Source organism: Garra rufa, chromosome 17 (genome assembly GCF_049309525.1).
Source record: "Garra rufa chromosome 17, GarRuf1.0, whole genome shotgun sequence".
Taxonomy (NCBI): domain Eukaryota; kingdom Metazoa; phylum Chordata; class Actinopteri; order Cypriniformes; family Cyprinidae; genus Garra; species Garra rufa.
In genome coordinates, this window is record NC_133377.1 from 41,378,747 (window position 1) to 41,388,154 (window position 9,408).

Below are 9,408 nucleotides of genomic sequence, written 5' to 3' on the forward strand. Positions count from 1 at the left end.
GCGGCGAACTCTTTGTAAAAGCTAATGGAAACTGCTGAGCAATGCAGTGCATTTCCTATTATCATATTATAGCATTTTGTTATCTCAGATCACTCCTACAATACATTTTTGTTTGTTTGCATTGAAATGCATGCTTTACTCGTGGAAAAAAAACATAATAATAATTTACTTTTCCATCTAAATGGCCTGTATCAATAATTTAAAACCACGGTTACATATGGAAACTTTGGAAGAATAGTAAACAAAACATTGAAAACATTGTCCAATTGCTTCGTTGAAGTCTATAACGGATCGTAGCACTTCACACGCTCCTGTATAGGAAGAAATAACATCACACAAATGCAAGCACATTGTTTATGTGGTAAATGTAAAGCCTGTCCTCACTGCAGTGTGCTGGATGTGGGTGAGATGTTTGTGTTTTCAGTGTGTCTGCAGCAAATCACAGACAGTTCATTCCTGAAGCTAAAACAGCAACTTTCTGCAGAAGGGATGTTTGTGTTACTGTAACAACTAAGGTTTAAAACAAACAGTGCAGACTGTTATTGTAGTTTGACTGCAGGTATATTTGTATTAGTTTACATTACTTTTGCATTTGATGTTCTTTAGCAGTATTTCAACAGGAGATGTCAGCAAAAAACACACAATGCAAGTGACAAACAATAGAAAGGTTTGCCCATTGCACATTGATTTCCAATAATCAATCAATATGAAGAGCTTTAAAGCATCCATCATTTTGCAAATAGCAGGAAATTAGGGATTTTCCTTTACTGATAGGATAATCAATGCTTACGATACAAAAATACAAAAAGAAAAAAAGTATTGTGTCAGTATAGCCTATGTATTTGTCTTTTATAACATTGTACTAATAGGTAAATTATACAATATAACAAAATTTATATATTTATTTATACGTTAAATATTTAAATGATATACAATACCAGTCAAAGGTTTTTGAACAGTAAGAGATGCATTTATTTGATCCAAAGTACAGCAAAAATTTTAAAATAAGTTTAAAATATGTTTCCTATTTAATATAACTGTTTTCTGTTTGAATATATTTTAAAATGTAATGTGATTTCAACACTGAATTTTTAGCGTCCTTACTTTAGTCACATGATCCTTCGGAAATCATTCTGATATTCTGATTTGCTACTTAAAAAAACATTTATTATTATTATTATTATTATGTTGAAAACAGCTGAGTAGAATTTTCTCAGGTTTCTTTGATGAATAAAAAGCATTTATCTGAATAGAATTCTTTCGTTAACATTATAAATGTCTTTATCATCACTTTTGATCACTTAAAGCGTCCTTGCTAAAAAAAAATATATTGTTTCTAATATGATTATTTTTTACTCATTCCAAGCTTTTTATTTCAGATATGTTTCTTGAACAGCAAATCAGCATATTAGAATGATTTCTGAAGGATCATGCGACACTGAGTAATGATGCTGAAAATTCAGCTGTAATAGCAAATTATATTTTAAAATATATTCAAATAGAAAGCAGTTTAAATAGTAATAATATTTTAAATTGTACTGTTTTTGCAGTACTTTGAATCAAATAAATGCATGCTTGGTGAGCAGAAGAGACTTCTTTAAAAAACATTAAAAATCTTACTGTTCAAAAACTTTTGACTGGTAGTGTAAATTATTTTATAACTGTATACAACCCAGTTTTCAATGGAAACTTGAAACAATCTGCATATAATCTTTAATTACAATGGAATTATTTTGCCATTTGCATACAAGCATGAATTTTACATCATGCAGGTTTAATTCATTTGTCAGCAAAAGCACTAATCATGCTGTGAGGATATCGGTTTCCTGTGGTATAATTCACCGCAGCGAACCCATTGTCTGGGGAACATCAGCTGTCCATAATCTCGCCAATGATTCGATAACGAGACGCCCCCGTCCGTCTGCTGACTCATCAAACTAGCGCTTCTTCCGTGTTTTCCTCCCTCTCTCTCGTGTTTGCAGGGTTTGTGGGAATGTGAAAGTGCTGAACTGATTGTCAGTTTCAAGACCCGGTTGTGACCGGCGGTCTAGAAATAGCAGAAGGGTGGAGGTATTTATAGAACCTGCAACCATGAGTAAAGAAGAAGGAAAGTACAGTATGTATTGTTTGCGCTTCAGGTACTTCTGTACTATTACACAGTTCTTTTGAGAGCAGTGTTACTACTGTTTTGTCCAATAGTTGATCACTTCTTCACATTGTCATTCTCAATGCCTTCAAGTTCCAAGTACAGAGAAAGTGCTTTTTAGGCGTTTTAGGCACGAAATGGTGTAGTTACAACATCGACCAGCAGGGGTTGGCAAAACTGCTAACCACATAAATTTATTAAGGTTTCTTTCTGGCAAAGTCAATAAGCAGCTCCAAAATGGAAGATTATTATTTTCTAAAGTACATAATCGGGTGTGAGATATTTGATATCCCTGGCTTAATTTGATGTCCCTAAGGCATAATTGCATGTCTTAAAGACGAATGCCGATGCTACTTTTAGCTTCACACCTGTAGGCCTATTTGTAAAAATGCTTTCATAATGTAGTCTAAGAGCTGTGATTCAGTGATGCACTGTATTTGCTTAAAAGTCAGAGCTTGTCAATGTTATGTTAATGGTTCTTTACCTTGAAATAGCGAGACTTGCTTTAAAGCACTGCTTCGAATCATTTGTTTCGAACTAGTGGTTCGAAGCGAATCGAAGTCTCATGATTTCACCAAATGAGGCTTCATTGCGTTTACTGAGATCGCCTCCCAGTGGTCAACCAGTGTCTATGGTTTTTACATCATGTCAAGTCAGTTTTATAAATTTGTAGACATTTTAGTGAGACTTTTGTGTAATTAAGAAGAGAAGAGGTGTCTGTTTAGATAAAACATCCATAAAAAAAAAAGCATGCAAATTATTAAAAGAACACATATTATGCAGACACTTCATGGTGTAATGGTATTTGTAGTAAAACTGTGGTTATACATACGGTGATCAATACGCAAAAAAAAAAAAAAAAAACATTGTTACACCTTAGTTAAAACCATAGTTAATTTTCTTATGTATTTAGATCTGTGGAAAGAAAGAAAAAAAACACATGAATTTCACATGTGCAAAAACACATGTGGCAACGTGTGCTTTTGGAACACTTCCATGTGCATTCTGTGTGAATTCCCATGTGGACACCCATGTGTGAAATTCAAGTGGTTTTTCTGTAAGAAAAGAAATCTGAATCAAAAGATTCACTAACCCGCTCTGAACTCCCGATCTGAATAAAATGATTCGCAAACCCACTCCGAAGTTTTGATCTAAATCAAATGATTTGCAAACCCGCAACCCGAAGTTCTGAATCAAATGATTTTGCGATAATGGTCCAAAGGCCTGATCTGAATCAAATAATTCAAGAACACTCTCTGAAGTTCGGATCTAAATCTAATGATTCGCGATACAGGTCCGAAGTCCCCATGTGAATCAAATGATTTGCCACACGTGCCTGAAGTTCCGATCTAAATCAAATGATTCTCGAACCCTCTCCGAAGTTCGGATCTAAATCAAATGATTCACAAACCCTCTCCGAAGTTCGGGTCTAAAGCAAATGATTCACAAACCCTCTCCGAAGTTCGGGTCTAAAGCAAATGATTCACAAACCCTCTCCGAAGTTCCGATCTAAATCAAATGATTTGCGAAACGCTCCGAAGTTCCAAATCAAATGGTTCGCGATACGTGCTTGGTTCCGATCTAAATTAAATGATTTGCGAAACGCTCCGAAGTTCCAAATCAAATGATTCGCAATAATGTTCCGAAGGCCCAAATTAAATCGAATGATTAACGAACCGTCTTCGATGTTAGAATCTAAATAAAAAAAATTCTGAGCTGAATCAAACGATTCGCGATACGTGCCAGAAGTTCTGATCTAAATCAAATGATTTGCGAACTCGCTCCGAAAGTTCAGAATCAAATGATTCGCGATACGTGCCCGAAGTTATGATCTGAATCAAACGATTCGCGAACCCGCTTGCAAATCCCGATCTGGGGTGCGTTTCCCAAAAGCATCGTTATCCAACTATGGTCGCAAGTTCTGTCATTACAACATAGTTCAACTATTCTGTGTTTTCCGAAACCATAGTTCTAACGAACATTCGCAAACAGCGTCGCAAACGTACGTGGTTGGAACTACAGCTCCCAACTTGTGGTTAGAAGCCTATAGTTTCTTGTTAGCAAGACATATGGGCTCAATAAATTATGCTCTTGGGCACAATAACCAAGCTAACATGCAGTATAATCAATATCGTCCATTCAATTTAAATATAAATGCATTTTAATCTATGTATTTTTGTGTGTCCTTTAAAGTGCCGTTTTTGATAAGTGGTGCATAAATGCCAAAGGGAACCCTGGGGTATGACGTAACATAAAATAAAGCCAAATGACAGGGACCAAAAAATAGTAAATTAGTCATTAGATGCCATGCTCAATATAGCTGCATTTTTGAGATCCCTAATCAGTTAAATAGCCGAAGTTATTACTCGGTGACATCATTAACAACGGCCCTACATTGTAGAACTAATGTGGTTCAAACGACGGAGATGCGACTGTGTTCGGGAAAACACAGTCCTGACTGGTAAAGTCTAGAAGGGATACAGCTAAGGCTACTGGGCATGCGCACATCAGTCTAACGTTATTTTTGTCACACTGTACAACAATAATACTTTTTTTATATTATAGTAAGGGCTAAGTTTAGGGTTGGGGTAGGTGTAGACGTTAATAAAACACAATCTAATAGGTAGAACAATTAATTTCATTGTTAGTTTCCGGTCTGAGCTGTATACCCTCTAGCCACAACCGTCCTGACTAGCTAGTGTGTTTCCACAACAATGTTGTACGGGAAACTAAATTGTACGGGGGAACGTAAATTTTTGAAATTGATTCCGATTCCGATTCTGGAATAGATTGGATTCGATTCCAGAATGGATTCCTCACTGTTGTTTCTGATTCTTTTTCGATTCTTGTTTTTAAGATCGGAGGAGGCTAATTTTGTGATGAATGCAGGATGTAAAAGTCGTAGAAAGTTGCCTTCTCACAATATTAAGCTTCATTTGTAAAAAAAAAAAAAAAAAAAAACGTTTTTTTTTGTAGCTCTGACTGATTTTAAATTGTAATTTTGTCTGCATTGCCCATGAAATTAGTCATAACCCACAGCTCAGCAGTGGACATGCATTTATTGCATGAATAAAACAAGACATGACATGTCTAAAATGACAAAATTAGCAAAATATACACTGGAACAAAATAAACTGAACTTTAACAACAACACTGATATAAGAGCTTGTGGAGTAGCTGTCAATCAGTTGCGCTCCTGCGTTTTCTTTCATTTGCTGATAGAACGGTTAAAAACATGATTTATTTAAAATGTAAATAATATCAAGACCCTATTCTGTCGTGCAGCGCTCAAACTTGTGGACAACATGAGCCAGTTCCCCGTAAAAAAAACTTAGGAATAATTTTTTGAACTGGCTCATTTAAAAAATCTATCCGAACGATTTTTTTCGTGGAAACAAATCAGACTTATAATGACTATTAGCAAGCAAGAGGCAAATTGCATGTATCCTTAAACTCAGACGAGTTTAGAAATGATTTTTTTTTCATTGGTGACCGAGATATGCAGCTTTCATGGGATGCAGCCTTCCGTTTGAGGCACCTAATTATAAGTTTTGCTGAACTGAAAACGACTCTGAATGAGGAGTCGATTCCCCTTAATGGCATCGGTTCCCAATGCCTCGGAATCGAGGAATCGATTTTTTTGGAGTCGATTCCCAGCCCTACTAATTGGAGCTCTTCGAAAAGGTGAATCATGTTGTCACGCTGTTTCACCCATCACTACGTGCTTTTTAAAATCATTACAAGCGATGGGCAAATATGAATGGCTCTTTTTAACTGGGGTTTGCTAGTGAATCTCTTGAACTGAATGATCGAAATCACGAGTTTGAATCAATCGGAGCGGTTTCAGCGTAAATGACTCACTCAATTGAATCGGTTAGTGTGTTCTCTGCTTTTGGCGTCTTTAGCCATGTTTACACGACGCCGTTAGCTCGCTAGTTTTATAATATTAATTGAAAAAAACGACAAAAGTATGATGTTTACACACAAAATATCCATATTTTCATTCCGAAGGTAACTGCTTTCCTCTACGAAGACATCCAACACAAATCTACGGACATATTCAGGTAAGCTAACCGTTTTACTGCTAACTAGTGAAAACACTCCATTAATACGACGAGGTATGATTAAAAAAAACATGCTAGATGGAAAAGTTTGTAGCTTAATTAACTGTATATTTAATAATAGTTTGACAAGTAGTTTGAAATCAGTTGTAAGCAGTCATCTCCATTGAAGTTAATGTTAAATTTGTCAGTTTATATTGTAGGCTAATAAATATTTGAGAAGTTGTTGTTGTATCTGATTGTATTAGTCTATATAGGGTGATAGTTAATGCTGAACGAGCAAATAAGAGAAGCAAATGAACACAAAACAGGTAAGGTGTTTGTTTGATTTTGACATTGGTGGGATAACAGTGATTTTAGTTTTAGCGATTTTAGTACTTCAACTTAAACTGACTTTAAGTTAGTTTTGAAGTTTAAAGGAGTAGTTCACTTTCAGAACAAAAAATTACAGATAGTGTACTCACCCCCTTGTCATCCAAGATGTTCATGTCTTTCTTTCTTCAGTCGTAAAGACATTTTTTTTATAGTGCCCTTGAGTTTGAACTTCCAAAATGCAGTTTAAATGCAGCTTCAAAGGATTCTAAATGATCGGTTATTTTCTAAAAACATTTACAATTTATATACTTTTTAACAGAGTACACACAAAGCTAGACAAGACAAGCATTTGAGGTTAAAAAGTATATAAATTGTAATTTTTTTTTTTTTTAAATAACCGATCGTTTTGCTAGATAAGACCCTTCTTTCCTCGGCTGTGATCGTTTAGAGCCATTTGAAGCTACATTTGGAAAGTTCAAATTCAGGGGCACCATAGATGTCCATTATATGGAGAGAAATCTTTAAATGTTTTCCTCAAAAGACATAATTTCCTTACGACCGAAGAAAGAAAGACATGAACATCTTGGATGACAAGGGGGTGAGTACATTATCTGTAAATTTTAGTTCTGAAATTGAACTACTCCTCTAAGCTTTTCATTTATATTTAATATTTCAATTTCAGTGAACAAAAAAATTATAAAATTAAAATAGTTCAAAATAACAGCACTGCTTTAAAAACCAGACTGATGTGGTCACTTCCAGAACAAAAATGTACAGATAATGTACTCACCCCCTTGTCATCCAAGATGTTTATGTCTTTCTTCAGTCGTAAAGAAATTGTTTTTTGAGGAAAACACTTCAGAATTTCTCTCCATATAATGGATATGTATGGTGCCCCCAAATTTGATCTTCCAAAATGCAGTTTAAGATGAGAAAAGACGAGCATTTGTGGTTAAAAAGTATATAAATTGTAATTTTGTTCTGAAAATAACCATTTGTTTTGCTAGATAAGACCCTTCTTCCTTGTCTGGGATCATTTAGAGCCCTTTGAAGCTGCATTTAAACTGCATTTTGGAAGTTCAAACGTAGGGCACCGTAAAAATCCTGAAAGGTTTTCCTCAAAAAACATAATTTCTTTACGGCTGAAGAAAGAAAGACATAAACATTTTGGATGAAAAGGGGGTGAGTACATTATCTGTATATTTTTGTTCTGAAAGTGAACCAATCCTTTAAGCCTTTATCAATGCATTTATCATTCTTGTGCAGAGAATTATGGGAAATGTAGTTAAGCAATCCAAGCCTGTTGTCTCTCAAACTGGCACAAACTTCTGTGCTCCGGCACGATTGATCACGTCTAAACTCTCTAAAACAACATTGTGCAGGTGTTCACATGCAGCCTCATAGACACAACTGTTCCAGCCTGATTGCTCTTCAAAAAGAACAGAGAATTCCCTCAAAGTGCCAAAGATCAGAATGTTTTTTGAGAGAGGGGTAATTTGCCTCCTGTGTCTCAGTTTGGCTCTTTGCACCATATTAACTTCCATTAGCATCACTGCAGTAGGACAGAAGAGCTGCTTCCTATACACACGCTCTCACATCCTCCGTCTATTTATAACCACCGCAGCGCAGTCTGTTTGTGTCTGTTCATCCTCGTCCTTTCTTTTCTTCGTTCTTTCTCTTCATGTAAGGTGGAAGGTTCTCATACTGGAATAAATCACTGTTCCTGTCCACTTGCAAACTCGGCTTTGGTCCAAAACAGTGAGCTTCCTTGCTGTTTGCTGCCTATACGTAGACGGCTACTAGTGATGCAGGGACTTGACATTTTTGGGTGATACCGATATTTTGCAATTTTGGATATTTAACAGGCCTACTTTAGACAAAATGAAGGAAAAATAATAATAATAAAAAAAGTAAATATTCTATAACATTTTCATAGAGGTTATAACTTTTTTTTTACCAACTGTGAACGAACATTACAAAATAATGGAAAACAAAGAGGTAATTGTGACTTTTATCTCGCAATTCTGCATTTATATCTTGTAATTTTGACTTGTTTTTCTCAGAGATGTGAGAAAAATTGTTTAAATTGAAATAAAAGTTGCAATTAACTTATTTTTTTTATCCTGTGGCAAAACAAGTTTACAAACAAAATATTTCATAATAACTATAAATAATTATTAAATAATATATTTCTTACCAGCAGTGTAACCATTTAGCAATTGTAATTATAATTTAAATAAATATAAATAAATAAAATATATTATTTAAGTCAATATATTTATTTAGTACAATTTAAATAAAATTAGGTAACTGTTTTTTCTCACAATTCTGCATTTATTTCTTGCAATTTTGAGTCTTCTTTCAGAGCTGTGAGAAAAATAGTCTGAATTGAAATAAAAGTTGCAGTTAACTTTTTATTTATTTATTTATTTCATTCTGTGGCAAAAACAAGCTTCCATACAAAATGCTTGCAAAAATACATACAAAAATAAAAATGTGTTTGCCTTTTATAACATTGTGCTGCTAGTGGGTGAAAATTGCTGCCATAAATATCCATTAATAATTATTAAATAATATATTTCTTACCAGCAGTGTAACCATTTTGTAATTATAATTATATATAATTTAAATAAATATATAATTTAAATCAATATATTAATTTAGTATAGTTTAAATAAAATTAGGTAATTGTGACTTTTATCTCTCAATTCTGCATTTATATTTAGCAATTTTTACTTTTTTTTTTTCTCAGAGCTGTGAGAAAATAGTCTGAATTAAAATAAAAGTTGCAATAACCTTTTTTATTTATTTTATCCTGTGGCAAAAACAATCTTCCATACAAAATACTTGCAAAAATAAAGATACAAATATTTTCTTTTATAACAT